This window comes from Salmo trutta, chromosome 14, assembly GCF_901001165.1.
Source record: "Salmo trutta chromosome 14, fSalTru1.1, whole genome shotgun sequence".
NCBI lineage: Eukaryota > Metazoa > Chordata > Actinopteri > Salmoniformes > Salmonidae > Salmo > Salmo trutta.
Window position 1 is genome coordinate 70,901,770 of NC_042970.1, and position 9,701 is coordinate 70,911,470.

Sequence of the window (9,701 nt, forward strand, 5' to 3'; positions counted from 1 at the left end):
AGTGATTGAGTGCTGCATCAGATGACCTGGCCTCCACAATCACCCAACCTCAACCCAATTGAGATGGTTTGGGATAAGGACCGCAGAGTGAAGGAAAAGTAGTCAACAAGTGCTCAGCATATGTGGGAACTCCTTCAAGACAGTTGGAAAAGCATTCCAGGTGACTACCTCAAGAAGCTGGTTGAGAAAATGCCAAGAGTGTGCAAAGCTGTCATCAAGGCAAAGGGTGGCTACTTTGAAGAATTTAAAATCTAAAATATATATTTGTTTAACACTTTTTTTATTTCATAGTTGTGATGTCTTCACTATTATTCTACAATGTAGGACATATTTTTAAACAGTAGGCCTGAATACAGTAAGCACCCTCTTCAGTTATTTATAATAGATATAAGGCCAGATCAAATGTAATATTTGTGACTGTCTTTAGCTATGTGTCATTCAAAATATACAGTCTTAGGACAGTGACCAGTCCACCACCATGAGATCTTCACACTAGGTCATTAGGGTCTGCTGTCAGACCAAGTGTCACATTAACAGGCTATAGCGAAACCCACTGAGACGGCCTGCTCTACTGTCTACATAACCTCTACCTTGTTATGCTGTGATGTTAGTCCCTCAAGCCAACAGCAATAGCACCTGTGAAGTTTTCACTTATGGATTGTTTTGTAGGAGTAATTCATTTGTTTGTTTGTTCGTTCATTCATTTATAAATTCTTATTTAATCTAGTGTCTAATAGCAATGGCTGATTTCCAACACCAATCTTGCACAGTCACTCAATAAAAAACATATTGTTACCCAACGACCTCAAAGCGAGAGCCCTGCATTACTGACGTTATCCACCTAACCAGCCGTCTCAGGTCTGCTCATGAGGGCAGTCTGTTGTTGACAGTTTGACAGTCAATCAACCTGCCTCTGTTGAATGTCCACTGGACACAGTAACCTCCCTGGGATGAGTCGCACATGACTCAGCTCTACTATTTCATGTTCGACAGTTCTCAGAGAGGCATCCGGTCAGGTCAACCTCATGTGAGGTTGTTGAGGGAGCAGAGCTAATATTTGCACTAATTGGAGCAATTTGACATGGAAATGGATGTTAGCATAGCTATGAATTGAGCAGGCGCTTTATCCAGGATATGTAAAGAGATGTAAGGAGGGTTATTTGTCTTTTCTAAGAAGCCTTTCTCATAGGCCTGCAATTTCAGAGTTTTCATCCTAAAAGCTTTGTTGTTCCAATATACTTGTACATACATTATGTTGTTGATCCATTATCCTAAAAATGCTAACCTAATGTAAATAATGTTTGTTTATCATAACTGGGTTTAGTTACTCACACACTCGTGTTCACAAACACACACACGTGAACACAGTTACACCATAGACCACCAGGCACTTTCTAACAAAGCACAATACCCTTTCCAAAAGGTCCTTTTTGGATTCTGGGCATATTCTGCAGTCCTGTGACTAACTATTTACTATGTAAAAAGTTTTACTGTATGCAGGAAGCATAGATAGAGCTCTCATTTAGGACAAACAGGGCCTGGTCATGTGGATACCATGATACTAGCCAAGTACAGTTCAGATGGTTTTGAAGAAGCAATAATGATAACACACACACACGGATACTGTATCACAGCTGTCTCAAAGACAGCCACCTAAATAGAGTCTCCATCATCCTTCCATTGCCTTCTCTCTCTCTCTCTCTCTCTCTCTCTCTCTCTCTCTCGCTCTCTGCTGTCCCTACTGTAACCCAACAGTACAGTATCCTCACAGTGGGAAGGATGGAATGAGCTTTGGCAGCCCCCCAGGCACGTGCTTCATCCCGCCAAGCTCTTGCTCTCTCTCTCTCTCTCTCTCTGTGTCTCTGTCTCAGGTCAAATGGTTTGTGTCATATGACTCCCATCACCGTACACTGTCTGTGGCATCATGCTGCTTTTTGGGGAAAAATCAATTACACTTTTCAACATAGGGGGACTGTTCATAGTGCAGGCGGGGGGTGGAGTGGAACGGGGGTTGTGTGTGTGTGTGTGTGTGTGTGTGTGTGTGTGTGTGTGTGTGTGTGTGTGTGTGTGTGTGTGTTAGTAGGGGTGTTTCTCCCCTGCTGGGGCACGACACATGAAACAAATGTGCCAAGGCTGACTGATAGCCATACTGTAGTGATGTGTCGCAGGGATGGGGATGAGTATTGGGGGACGGGAAACTGATCCTAGATCTGTACCTAGAGGAAACTTCACCCTGGAGCGCTATATTGAGGATGCAGGAAGAAAAGGAAGCACAATGTTTACAACTGTCAGAAAACAAATCAAAGGCTTTTTACTTCCTCCTCATTTCAGCAGTCTTTCTGTAGTCTTTCAGCAGTCTTTTTCGCCCCTGTGGGCTGTGTTGATAAAGTGTCTCAGAGTAGGAGCGCTGATCTAGGATCAGGTCCCCCCCTTTCATCTTATTTACTATGATCTAAAAGGCCAAACTGATCCTAGATCAGCCCTCTTAGTCTGAGACGCTTTATGAATACTGATCCACTTCCCCAGAGCGTTGTTCTCCCAGTCCCAGTCCTTCATGGTAGCACAACAATACAGATCACATGCATCAGGAACCACTGGATGAAGAAGGAAAATACACCATGGGAAAAGTATCAACTACCACCACAGATTACCTGTCCACTCAGACTTTCTGAGAAAGCATTCAAATGAAACAAATCAAATCAAATGTATTGGTCCCATACACATATTTAGCAGATGTTATTGTGGGTGTAGCGAAATGCTAGAGGCGCCGTTTATCACAGAAAAAGATTTATGAAGTCAAAGGTACTTCTTCCCCAATCAACATAACTAAGATGCCATCAGACAGGAGCTAGGATCTGTCATGGGATAAGCAGTATATCACCATTCTAACTAAATTGGATTACTGGGTGAGTGAGTATTTTCATGCTTGTCAGAAGTGTTCTTTTTGTGGTTCCCCAGTTCCCTACTGCCTCCTCTAGATTGTCTGTATTGGTGAGGACTGGCAATGAGTTACACATGCTGCCTATGACTTTGGTCAATCCTGTTTGTTTTGAGAAGGAGAGAACACACAGGAAACTAGGTAGAAGTCACAATCACACTTAAAACACTGAACATTTTGACAATGCAGTGTTTGTCAAGAGAGTGCTAGTTTTTGCTGCAATCTTTGGATTTGGTCAATCTTGGATACATAATTGTCAGTTGGTTAAGGGCATTATTATGTTGCGTGGAGCCTCCCACCACACCACAGCCCCACAGTATACAGTGCATTCGGAATGCATTCAAACCCCTTCACTTTTTCCACATTTTATTACATTACAGCCTTATTATAAAATTGATGAAATGATTTTCCCCCCTCATCAATCTACACACAATACCTCATAATGACAAAGGTCGCTGCACAGCTATTTTCAGGTCTCTCCAGGCATGTTTGATCGGATTCGGCTGGGCCACTCAAGGACATTCAGAGACTTGTCCCAAAGCCACTTCTGCGTTGTCTTGGTTGTGTGTTTAGGGTTGTTGTCCTGTTGGAAGGTGAAGCTTCTCCCCAGTCTGAGGTCCTGAGCGCTCTGGAGCAGGTTTTCATCAAGGATCTCTCTGTACTTTGCTCCGTTCATCTTTCCCTCGATCCTGACTACTCTGCCAGTCCCTGCAGTTGAAAAACATCCCCACAGCATGATGCTGCCACCGTGCTTCATCATAGGGATGGTATTGGCCAGGTGATGAGCGGTGCCTGGTTTCCTCCAGACGTGACGGTTGGCACTCTTGGTTTCATCAGACCAGAGAATCTTGTTTCTCATGATCTGAGAGTCCTTTAGGTGCCTTTTGGCAAACTCCAAGCAGACTTTCATGTGCCTTTCACTGAGGAGTGGCTTCCGTCTGGCCACTCTACCATAAAGGCCTGATTGGTGCTACCATAAAGGCCTTTCCAAATCATGTCCAAACAATTGAATTGACAACAGGTGGACTCCAATCAAGTTGTAGAAATATCTCAAGAATGATAAATGGAAACAGGATGCGCCTGAGCTCAATTTTGAGTCTCATAGCAAAGAGTCTGAATACTTACGTAAATAAGGTATTTCTGTTTTTATATTTTATAAATGTGCAAACATTTATAAAATCCAGATTTTGCTTTGTCATTATGGGGTATTGTGTGTAGATTGATGAAGACATTTGTTTCTTTAATTGATTTTAGAATAAGGCTGTAATGTAACAAAATGTGGAAAAAGTGAAGACGTCTGAATACTTTCCAAATGCCCTGTAAGTAAATGGAGGAGACATTGCGATACAGAGTTGTCTTTATCAGTAATCAACATCAGGCCACTACTTAGCTCGTTTGCAGCTCCCTGGACCACTGAAGTACGGCCTTTCTGTGTGTGTGTGAGAGAGAGAGAGAGAGAGAGAGAGAGAGAGAGAGACCACATGGTGGATAGACCTTTCTTGAATTATCCTGTCTCCCTCCTTTACCCCGTCTCCCTCCTTTACTCTCTCTCCTTACTTTACCCTGTCTCCTTACTTTACCCCGTCTCCCTCCTTTACTCTCTCTCCTTACTTTACTCTCTCTCTCCTTACTTTACCCTGTCTCCTTCCTTTACCCTGTCTCCTTCCTTTACCCTGTCTCCTTCCTTTACCCTGTCTCCTTCCTTTACCCTGTCTCCTTCCTTTACCCTGTCTCCTTCCTTTACCCTGTCTCCCTCCTTTACCCTGTCTCCTTCCTTTACCCTGTCTCCTTCCTTTACCCTGTCTCCTTACTTTACCCTGTCTCCTTCCTTTACCCTGTCTCCTTCCTTTACCCTGTCTCCTTCCTTTACCCTGTCTCCTTCCTTTACCCTGTCTCCTTCCTTTACCCTGTCTCCTTCCTTTACCCTGTCTCCTTCCTTTACCCTGTCTCCCTCCTTTACCCTGACTCATTTCTTTACCCTGTCTCCTTCCTTTACCCTGTCTCCTTCCTTTACCCTGTCTCCTTCCTTTACCCTGTCTCCTTCCTTTACCATGTCTCCCTCCTTCACCCTGTCTCCTTCCTTTACCCTGTCTCCCTCCTTTACCCTGTCTCCCTCCTTCCCTCTGTCTCCTTTCTTTACACTGTTTCCTTCCTGTACCGTGTTTCCTTTCTTTATCCTGTCTACTTTCTTTACCCTGTCTCCCTCCTTCACCCTGTCTCCTTTCTTTATCCTGACTCCTTTCTTTTCACTGTCTCCCTCCTTCACCTTGTCTCCCTCCTTTACCCTTCCTTTACCCTGTCTCCTTCCTTTACCCTGTCTCCCTCCTTCACCTTGTCTCCCTCCTTCACCCTGTCTCCTTTCTTTATCATGTCTCCCTCCTTCACCCTGTCTCCTTCCTTTACCCTGTCTCCTTCCTTTACCCTGTCTCCCTCCTTCACCTTGTCTCCCTCCTTCACCCTGTCTCCTTCCTTTACCCTGTCTCCTTCCTTTACCCTGTCTCCCTCCTTCACCCTGTCTCCCTCCTTCCCTCTGTCTCCTTTCTTTACACTGTTTCCTTCCTGTACCGTGTTTCCTTTCTTTATCCTGTCTACTTTCTTTACCCTGTCTCCCTCCTTCACCCTGTCTCCTTTCTTTACCCTGTCTCCTTTCTTTACCCTGTCTCCCTCCTTCACCCTGTCTCCCTCCTTCATCATGTCTCCTTCCTTCACCCTGTCTCCCTCCTTTACTCTGTCTCCTTTCTTTACCCTGTCTCCCTCCTTCACCCTGTCTCCCTCCTTCATCATGTCTCCTTCCTTCACCCTGTCTCCCTCCTTTACTCTGTCTCCTTTCTTTACCCTGTCTCCTTCTTTTACCCCATCTTAATTTTCTCTTCTTTTCCCTCTATAACATTCTGTGACTCCACTTAAGAGCATGACTGAAAAAAGGGAAGTATTCCTACTCTGGGTCACATGGGAATGACTCTGCAAATGTTACCACTATCAATACATGCAATTATTTGAATTTCTATTTATCATGGTCCAGCAAAATTAAGGCAATTATACTTTCTTTTTTTCATGACAAGATTTAGTTGAGGTTTTGTCACATCTACTCCTGCCACACCCCCTAGTGGACATCTGGTGTCTCCTTGACCTGCAGCCACTCCTCCAGGACACACTCTCTCTCTCCCTCCCTTTCTGTTTGTTTGTGATTGTGTGGTTGGAGAATGGTGTGCTGGAGCCAGAGCGGATCCTCATCAGCTGCAACCCGTTCCATAATCAAGACCTCTACAAATACTCAGTCCTGCCACTTCCACTCTGCCAGATTGTAATCTCTGCTCAGTCAGTTTATGATTCTAGATATTTATGATTATTCAAGATCATGTTACCCTGCTGTGTCTGTTTCCCTGCCTGATGCTGTTTCTCCTCTCACTGCAGTTTTGCAGCTCTGACTCTGGCTCCTGTCTCCTGTTCCACATCTCACCACCATGCTACTCTGTTCTGGATTCACCACACCACCACTCCATTGGATTCCTCTCCGGACCGGTTCACACTGTTCCAACCCAGCTCTCTTCAACCTCAGCCTCCATATCTAGTTTCCTACCACTCATCTGAGCTTCCCCAGCTCTGCACTCCATATCTCCCTGTGTTACAATAAATACCTTGGTTCATTCATCCCTGTTTCTTGGTCTGAGTCTGCTCTTGGGTTCCCCTGTGCTGCTCTGCCTGACAGGTTTAGGGTTTAGTGAATGATTTGTCCCAAATACAATGTTTTTAGTTTTGAAATATTTAGGAATAACTTATTCCATGCCACCCATTCTGAAACTAACTGCAGCACTTTTATGTGTTGCTGTCATTTCAGTCGCTGTGGTAGCTGACGTGTATTTGAGTCATCCACATACACAGACACACAAGCCAGTGGCATGTCATTAGTAAAGATTGAAAATTGTAAGAGCCCTAGACAGCTGCCCTGGGGAATTCCTGATTCTACCTGGATTTTGTTGGAGAGGCTTCCATTAAAGAACACCCTCTGGTAGCTCTATATCCACAATATAGCAGGGGGCGTAAAGCCATAACACATACGTTTTTCCAGCAACAGACTATGATCAATAATGTCAAAAGAAGCACTGAAGTCTAACAAAACAGCCCCCACAAACGTATCAATCTCTCTCAGCCAATCATCAGTCATTTGTGTAAGTGCTGTGCTTGTTGAAGATCCTTCGCTATAAGCGTGCTGAATGTCTGTTGTCAATTTGTTTACTGTAAAATAGCATTGCATCTGGTCAAACACAATTTTTTCCAAAAGTTTACTAAGGATTGGTAGCAGGCTGATTGGTCGGTTATTTGAGCCAGTTAAGGGGGCTTTACTGTTCTTAGGTAGCATTTCTCTACACCTGCAATAACATCTGCTAAATATGTGTATGTGACCAATAAAATGTGATTTGATTTTTGAATAACTTTTGCTTCCCTCCATGCCTGAGGGCACACACTTTCTAGTAGGCTTAAATTTAAGATATGGCAAATAGAGTGGCAATATGGTCCACTATTATCCTCAGTAATTTCACATCCACGTTGTCAGATCCCGGTGGCTTGTCATTGTTCATAGACAACAATCATTTTTTCACCTCTTCCACACTTACTTTATGGAATTCAAAATGACAATGCTTGTCTTTCATAATTTGGTCAGATATACTTGGATGTGTAGTGTCAGCGTTTGTTGCTGGCATGTCATGCCTAAGTTTGCTAATCTTGCCAATGAAAAAAATCATTAAAGTAGTTGGCAATATCAGTGGGTTTTGTGATGAATGATCTGATTAATCTGATTCAATGAATGATAGAGAGAGTTTGCCTTTTAGCCCAAAATGTCATTTAAGGTGCTCCAAAGCTTTTTACTATCATTCTTTATGTCCTTTATCTTTGTTTCATAGTGTAGTTTTCTTCTTTTTATTCAGTTTAGTCACATGATTTTCTCAATTTGAAATACGGTTGTACAGCCAGAACTATATGCCATCTCTTTTGCCTCATCCCTCTCAACCATACCATTTTTTAATTCCTCATCAATCCACAGGGATTTAACCGTTTTTACAGTCATTTTCTTAATAGGTGCATCCTTATTAGTAACTGGGATAAGCGATGTGTCAAGTGCAGCGTCTGGTTGTTCCTCATTACACACCATGGACCAACAAATATTCTTCACATCAACAACATAGGAATCACTACAAAACTTCCTGTGTGCCCTCTTCTACACAATATTAGGTCAAGCATTTGGAACTTTGGTTTTCCTAGATATGGCTACTATATTGTGATCACTACATCCGATGGATTTGGATACCGCTTTCAAACAAGTTTCTGCAACATTAGTAAAGATATGATCAATACATGTTGATGATTTCATTCCTGTGCTGTTTGTAACTACCCTGGTAGGTTGATTGATAACCTGAATCGGGTTGCAGTTACTAGTTACAGTTTGAAGCTTTCTCTTGAGTGGGCAGCCTGATGAAAGCGAAGTCAATATTTAAATCACACAGAAAATATACCTCTCTATTGATATCGCATACATTATCAAGCATTTCACACATTATCCCGATACTGACTGTTCACACTTGGTGGTTTATAGCAGCTTCCCACCAGAATAGGCTTAAGGTGAGGCAGATGAACCTGTAGCCATATTACATTAACAGTATTTAAAATGAGATCCTCTCTAAGCTTTACAGGAATGTGGTTTTGAATATAAACAGCCACACCGCCACCATTGGCACTTCAGTGACAAGATTAAAAATGACCTAGGACACTTGCACTTTAAATCTTGTTGTCTTAATCAGGCCATTTCACTCCATGATTTACTGTAATATAGTCATCAAGTTGGAACGAGCTCCCCTCTGATAAATTACCCATCAATACCTGACAGTGGGCGGTGTGGTGTGTGTGTGTGTGTGCTTGCATGGGTGTGTTTGTGTGTATGTGTGGTGTAACACAACTCCACACTAACGTTCCCTTTAATTCTAATAATTCCAACATATCGTCGATGACAGATCTTCTCCCTCATCTTCTCCCATCTCCTGTCTCTTAATCAGTCTCCCCTCTGAGCCCCAATCTCTTGTGCAGTATTTAAATTCCTCATTGACTCTGTTAGAGCGGGGAAGAGACTGTCCCCCATTGTTTTGCACTGAACAAACTGGGGAGCTGATCACGTTAAGTGCGGCCATGATGGATGAGGAGAGAGGGAACCTAATATCCTCGCCCCATGCCATCGTTTAGCAGAGATATGATTAGAGGGAGAGAGTGTGAGAATGACTGATAGAGAGAAGACTGTCTATTGTTTCTAACTCTCTGTGTAATTGAGGAGTTTAGCAGTGTAGAAAAGACTGACTCTAGCGTTAGAGATCATAGGAAATCTTGTTGACTTTTTTCTAACTCTGTCTTCCTCCCCGGGGGTCATTAAGGAACTTGGCAGTGACTCAGTGAGTCCTACTGGGAGTACTGCTATTAACTGTTGACTGATGGTTGGACATGTAGATGGAGTGTCTACTGAAAATGATCAAAGGACGGGCTGGTAGTGTGTGTGTGTGTGTGTGTGTGTGCGTGTGTGTGTGCGTGTGTGTGTGTTTGTATTCACAGATCCACTTAGAGGTCAGGAGTTAAAGACATAAAGGTGTAAGAGTATCCTATTGTAGTTACACATACATGGTTATTGGGAGTCAGGGCTACATGATATTTGTGTGTACATCTTTCCCATTTGGCACCTTGGTGTGAGAAGCAGCCCTCGAATGGATGCATGGAAATGTAC